Consider the following 7133-nt stretch of genomic DNA (forward strand, 5'->3'; position numbering starts at 1 on the left):
AAACACACTTCACTACATCAAGAAGGAGCAAGCTCAAGTTGGATCCTGTGTGCTAAGAAAAAAAGAAGTTTGGACCTTGAAACCAGCCAGTTCGAAATATATACTTTTTGCAAAATTTCCTTGATTTAAAAGGTTTGTTATTCTAAATTTACAAAATATCTTAGAAAACCTTAGAGTAGGCCAGGCGTGGTGGCACTTTGGGAGGCAGAGGCGGGTGGATCACGAGGTCAAGAGATCGAGACCATCCTGGTCAACATGGTGAAACCCCGTCTCTACTAAAAATACAAAAAATTAGCTGGGCATGGTGGCACGTGCATGTAATCCCAGCTACTCAGGAGGCTGAGGTGGGAGAATTGCCTGAACCCAGGAGGTGGAGGCTGCGGTGAGCCGAGATTGCGCCATTGCACTCCAGTCTGGGTAACAAGAGCGAAACTCTGTCTCAAAAACAAACAAACAAACAAACAAAAAAACTAGACTTCTGACGCTGGGCTCCTGCTTCATTCTCACAGGACATCATCCTCATCTGGGAGAGCAGTTGCTTGAGCAACCTCTAAGTCGTGCTCATACTGTGCTGCCAAAGCTGGGTCCATGACAACCTCTGGTGGGGCAAGAGCAGGCATGGCAACAAATCCAAATTAGGGTCTCCAATGAGCTTCCTAGCAAGCCAGAGGAAGGGCTTTTCAAAGTTGTAGTTGCCGTAGTACTGAAGATTCTTCTTTCGGTGGAAGACAATGGCTTTTGCCTTCACTTTCCTGTCCTTAATGTCCACTTTGTTGCCACATAACCGATGGGGATGTTCTCATATACGCACACCAGATCTCTATGCCAGTTAGGCACATTAGGTCCTCTGTTAGTGTGGAACACTAGGGGATGAAACTCAACACCCAAGGTGGCTACATATTTCTTCTCAAATTCACCAGTCAAATGACGTTTCACAAAGGTCGTTTTTCTGGTGCCACCATCACCAACCAATACAAGTTTAAACTGGACCTGGGGCTCTCCCTGTGCAGCCGTCGCCGTGTTCCTTCCAGAAGCGTCTCCCCGCCCGTCCGACTGAGCTGCTCTGGCTTTTTCTAGTGAAGGGCCGGATAGTAAATGTTTTTTGGCTTTACAGGCCACACGCGGTCTCTGTCGCAATTCTTCGAATTCTTGTCTCTTACAACCCTTTAAAACTGCAAATGCAGTTCCCAGCTTGCACAGAGACAGACAGCAGCCGGATTTGGCCCTAGAGTACGACTTGCCAACCGCTGTTCTAGAATCTCAAAAGCCTCCCTCTCTTAGGGATGTCGAAATCAGCCATGACCTAAATTGTCAGAGGGTCCCAAGCCTCAGCCCCTCTTTTCCAGATAAGATTATTTTCCCTCTTGGAATCGTAGCATTTTATTTGCCTCATAGAATTACGGCTTTTTATTCGGAAGTGGCACAATCCAGGGAGGTGCAGTAGAGGAATTTCAAAGGATAGGTAGAAAGCCCCACTCCTTCATGAAGTGATCTGGAGTCAGACAGGCTGGGTTCTAGCCTGGCCCAGCCTCTCACTCGAAATGTGTCTCTCTAAGTCTCGGTTTTATGGTAAGATGCAGCCAGTGACAGCAGGGCTGCTGTGAGCTGTGAACAGCATGTGCTGCCCTCCGAGCCTGCCAGGCTTCCTTCTCTCCCCTCCTGCTCTCCTCCTGTCCCCCCCGACTCCCCTCCTCACTCTTGTTTAGGGATCCCAGGATCCCAATTTCTGGGAATGTCCCTGCTGCAGGTTGACAAGATGGGGCCTTAAGTCCCGCCCTTCGCCCATCTGGGGCATAGTGGGGTGGACCAGGCGGCACAGGCTGGGCCCATCCTACCACTTAGCTTCCAAAACACAGTGTGTTACTGTTGAAAAGTGCCCCCACCAAGAAGAGACATGTTCTAGCTCGAACTGTACTGGGAGTTACAGTCCTAACCCCCTGTACTTCAGAATGGGACCTTGTTTGGAGATAGAGTTGTTGCAGATGTAATTATTTAAGATGAGGTGGCACTGGAGTAGGGTGGGCCTCTAATGCAGTATGAGTGGTGTCCTTATGAAAAGGGGACATTTGGACACAGACACACATAGGAGGGAACCCCAAGTTGTCACGAAGGCAGAGGTCAGTGTGACGTGCCTACAAGCTAAGGAACACCAAAGACTGGCAGCAAACAGCAGGAGCAAAGAGGGGGACCTGTAACAGGTGCTGTCTCAGAAGCAGACACCCCTGCCCACAGTTCCATCCTGGACTTCCTTCCCCCAGAACTGTGAGACAAGAGACGTCTGAGACCCCCAGTGTGTAATGCTATGGCAGCCCTAGCCCACTATGTGAAAAGAATGTGCCTTTCTCAAGGAAAGCAAGCCATAGGAAGACGGGTTGCACTCCAGCCTGGCAGACAGAGCAAGACTCTGACTGGAAAAAAAAAAAAAAAAAGGAATATAGCCTTGGGGTCCTGGCTGTCTGTCTTTCCTTGCCAAAATAGTGGAGTTTTCTATGATCCGAGAGAAGAGGCTTATGCAATAGACAGAAGGACTGCCATGATGTGGAGGGCCCTCACGTCTAGCCATCCACAGGCTTTGCCTCTGCTCCACCCCAGGTGCAGCCTAGTGTTCATTTGCTGAGCTGAGCTGTGCTTCGTGCAGCTGTGGAGTGAATGGCTCTGGGCCCTGCTGATGTCACTGTGGGAAGTGTAGTCCTCGGTTCTAGTATCAAGAGCCTGGGGCATAGAGGCATGGGGAGGCAGGAGGTACTGGTTGGATGGGAGGAACCTGGGAATATGTGTGGTCCCTACCTGGGATCCCGAGCCCCAAGAACATAACCGGCCATAGGGAGTTGCTCTGTGTTCTGATTCTCTGCTTTCCCAAGCGGTCAGTCAGGCTGTGTCAAGCATCATGGCCTTGACTTAGCTGTGCTTGGCCCATTCGAGGGAAGACATATGAGTGACATTTGCAAGGAAGGTGGCAGTGGCTCCTCCCACCCTTCTATGTGCAGCCCTTGGTGATGTGCTGTGACCCTCCTGTCAAGGGGGGACCCATTTCCCCACCCCTTGAATTTTGGACTGACGTTGTGTGAGCTGTTGGCCCTGAGAGCACCCTCAGCCCTTATGAGGAAGTCTGGTAAGGCTTCGTGAGGATGAGTTCCTTCAGGTGACCACTGGCCACTAAGCAAGGGAGTGATGCAGCCTGAGGCCAGGGCTCAGCAAGATTTTCTATAAAGAGCAAGATAGTAGATATTTTAGGCCTTTGGGGGCCACATGCAGTTTCTGTCTCACTTTAGCAACTGCTGTTGCAGCACGAAGCAGCCATTGGCAACACATAACTGTATGAGCCTGGCTGTGTGCCAAGAAAACTTTATTTACACAAGCAGATGGCAGGCAGGCTTGCAGTTTGCTGACTCCCGCTCGAGCCCCAGCTAAAGACATCCCTAGATGACTTTAGCCATGCAAGGTGCCCCAGTGTAAGATAGCTGGACCACGGGAGTGAGAGCAAAGAAAATAGTGGTTGTTTCAAGCCTAAGTTTTGGGTAGTTGATAAGCGGCAATAAGTATGTCATACAAGGCAGGTCTGTGTCTGGAACCAGGAGGAAAGGCGGGGAGAGGTGGGGTTGAGCCATGCCAAGGACTAAGGATGGCAAGTGTGAAAAATGACCCTCTGCAGGAAGTTCAGGGCCAGTCAGTATTCCCAGATATTGCTTGGTATGGGAATACCGGGGGCCAGGGCCCAGAAACACTAGGTTACAGATTGAATCATGTCCCCCAAAATTTATGTTTTATTTTAATTTATTTTATTTTATTTTATTTTTGAGACTGAGTTTAGCTCTCGTTACCCAGGCTGGAGTGCAATGGCGCGATCTTGGCTCATCACAACCTCCACCTCCTGGGTTCAGGCAATTCTCCTGCCTCAGCTTCCTGAGTAGCTGGGATTACAGGCACGCGCCACCAAGCCCAGCTAATTTTTGTATTTTTGGTAGAGATGGGGTTTCACCACGTTGACCAGGATGGTCTCGATCTCTTGACCTTGTGATCCACCTGCCTCGGCCTCCCAAAGTGCTGGGATTATAGGCTTGAGCCACTGCGCCCGGCCCAAAATTGAAGTCCAAATCACCAGTGTCTCCACTTGACCTTGTGATCCACCTGCCTCGGCCTCCCAAAGTGCTGGGATTATAGGCTTGAGCCACTGCGCCCGGCCCAAAATTGAAGTCCAAATCACCAGTGTCTCCAAATGTGACCTCATTTAAAGATAGGGCCACTGCAGATGTAATAGTTAGGATGTGGTCATCCTGGAGTAGGGCGGGCCCTTGTATGAGTCAGCTGAGGCTGCGTAACAGAATATACTCCATATGAGCAGCTTAAACAACAGAGGCTCATTTCCCCACAGTTCCAGAGGTTGGAAGTTGGAGGTCAATGCATCTGCAGGATTGGATTCTCCTGCAGCCTCTCGATTGGAATCTCCTGTGGCCTCTCTCCCTGTCGTGCAGCTGGCCACGTTCTCACTGTGTCCCCACATGGTCATTCCTCTGTTCACTTGCATCCCCTGGGGTCTCTTCGTGCGTCTTAATCCCCTCTTCTTACAAGCACCCAGTCAGGTTGGATTAAGGGCTACTTTAATGGCTTCATTTTTACGTTATGGCCTGTTTAAAGGCCTAATTCCAAATCTGGTTCCATTCTGAGGTCCTGAAGCTTAGGACTTAGATGTATGAATTTTGGAAGGTGGGACTCAGCCCATAACAACCCTGGATCCCATGTGATGAGGATCCTCATAAAAGGGGAGTTTGGAGCCGCCATGCACAAGGAGAATGACACGTGAACATGAGCCGGAGGTCAGCAATGCCACAGGGCTCCAGCCACCAGCAAAAGTCAGGCAAGGGCCCAGGACACACCAGCCCTCAGGGTCTTAGAGGGAACCCGCCTGTCCACACACACGTTGATCATGGACTTGCAGCCTCCAGGACTGTGAGAAAGCAAACATCTGTTGTTGAGGCCCCCAGGCTGTGGTATTTTGTTACAGTAGCCCTGGAAAACTCATAGATGCTATAATTTAAATTTTAATTAGAGGACATAGTATTTGGTGCCCTTCGTGGAAGAAGCAGGAGGGTTCTTGTGTTAGATGGGAAAACACTTAGTGCTTTGGTGGGTGCCATGGCCATTTCTGGCCATGACCCTATGTGCAAAGGGTTCACCTGAGGTGAACACTTCCAGCCCCTTCCAGGATTGAACTTCTACCTGCTTCCAGACAGTGGAAGCTTCGCCTCCCTCCTGAAGGAGAGTAGGCACTTGGTTTGGGAAGAGGATCAAGGAGGAGGGAATGCCCTGGAACTCCTCGGCCCTGAAATCCTTGGCCTGGGCTCTAGCTTCTGGGGTTTGGGAGGGTTCTTTTTGTTTGTCTCTGGATGAGGATGAGATTCCAGAGAAGCTGTGGTGGCTGGAAGTGGCCAACGTGCATTAAAGGGACCTTGGAAGATGTTGGGCAGGTGAGCTGCAGGGGCCCAGTGGTGTAGGGAGGGTTGGGGCTTCAAGGAGACCCTTCCCGGCCCTGGCCTGGGACTCCACACCGCCCTCACCCTGAGGATGCTGGAGAAGGACATGGATGCACCTGGCAGAAACCAGCCTCCAGGGTGGGCCATGGTGGCAGTGAACAAGTGGGAATCCAAGCAGGTGAGAGACAGCAGGGCGGAGATCATTCAGGGAGTAGCCCACAGAGGGGCTTGCGAGTGTGTGGAAGCCCCTTGTTATGAGCTACATTGTTATGAGCTACCCCAAAATTTATGTGCTGAAGTCCTAACCTCCAGTACCCAAGAATGGGACTGTATATGTAGACAGGGTCTTGCAGAGGTGATTAGGGTGAAATGAGGTCATTGGGGTGAGCCCTAATCCATTAAGACTTCTAAAAATAGGGGATTAGGACACACACACACACACACACACACACACACGGATGGAAGGCCATCTGAGGACCCAGGGAGAAGGTGGCATCTACAAACCAAGGGGAGAGGCTGCGGGAGAAGCCAACCCTGCGGAACCTTGCTCTTAGACTTCCAGCCTCCAGAGCCATGAGGAAAAAATTCTCTGTTGTTTACGCCTCTCTGTCTCTGATTTTGCTATGGTAGCCCAAGCAAAGTAGGACTCCCTGCTCTGAGGACACTTTGAGCTTAGTAAGGGCTTTTTCTAGAGGCTGTGGTGTCACCACATTGTGCACAGGCCATCTGCTCTATCCAATGCTGGGGTCACACTCATTTAGTAGTGGGAGTGAAACCTCCCTGAGTTTCTAGCTGGGGCCAGAGCCTGCAGCCAAGCCTGGGCAAAAGGGCTACCTAAAGCTTGGGCCCCAGGTCTCAGGGATGGGTACTTTACACTTCGGGTTTGCTATGTTTTAAACCTGAGCCTTTGAAATCCAGGTGTTGCCAATGTCCCATATTAAGAGATGAGGTCTTTAAGAGGTGATTAGGCCAGGAGGGCTCCTCCTGGGAGGGTATCAGTGCCCCCATAAATGGGGTTGATGGAAGGAGTGGTGTCAGGCTTGCCCCTCTGCCTTCTGCAGGGTGAGGACATACCACAAAGCCCTCACCAGGCCAAATGCCAGTGCCTTGGCCTTGGCCTTCCAACCTGGGAGAAGTGTATTTCTGATCTTGATAAACTGTCCAGTCTGTGGTGTTACATCTTAGCTGGATGGACAGACTCAGGGTCACAGTTCCACATTATGTATTTACTCTGCTGCTCAAATTGCTCTTGCCTTGGCCTTTGGGCACTCTCTCCATTGCCTCCTGGGCCCCCATGACTGCGGCTTTGTTTTCTGAGCACTTCCTGACATTCTGGCACCACAAGAGGCACCAGGTTCATCTTGTGCATTCTCCGCACAGCCCCAGAACCAGCTGTTTCCCTAAGGAGCCCGTCTCCTTTTACGTGGGGAATGGTGTTAGACACTAAGGTCAGGATGTGTGGTGCTCCTTGCTAGGGAGTGTTGTTTCTTCTAGGCCCTGTCAACTAACAGAGCACAGAAACACATGTGTGCACTGATTAATAAATACCACCAGGAACATGTCTGCATGTGACTGTCTGTAACGATGGTAAACTGAAACGTGGGTTCCCACTGACGCCTCCAACTCGAATCTGTCGCCACATGGGTCATCCTGGGCTCTGCC

At 50.8% G+C, this 7133-nt stretch overlaps 1 pseudogene; it reads right to left on the reverse strand.

Annotated features, from left to right (window-relative positions):
* Positions 1-473: 473 nt before the first annotated feature.
* On the reverse strand, positions 474-5618 carry LOC118147735 (GTP-binding nuclear protein Ran pseudogene; annotated as a pseudogene).
* Between the last annotated feature and the right edge of the window lie 1515 nt (positions 5619-7133).

The sequence above is a fragment of the Callithrix jacchus genome, chromosome 15 (assembly GCF_049354715.1).
Source record: "Callithrix jacchus isolate 240 chromosome 15, calJac240_pri, whole genome shotgun sequence".
NCBI lineage: Eukaryota > Metazoa > Chordata > Mammalia > Primates > Cebidae > Callithrix > Callithrix jacchus.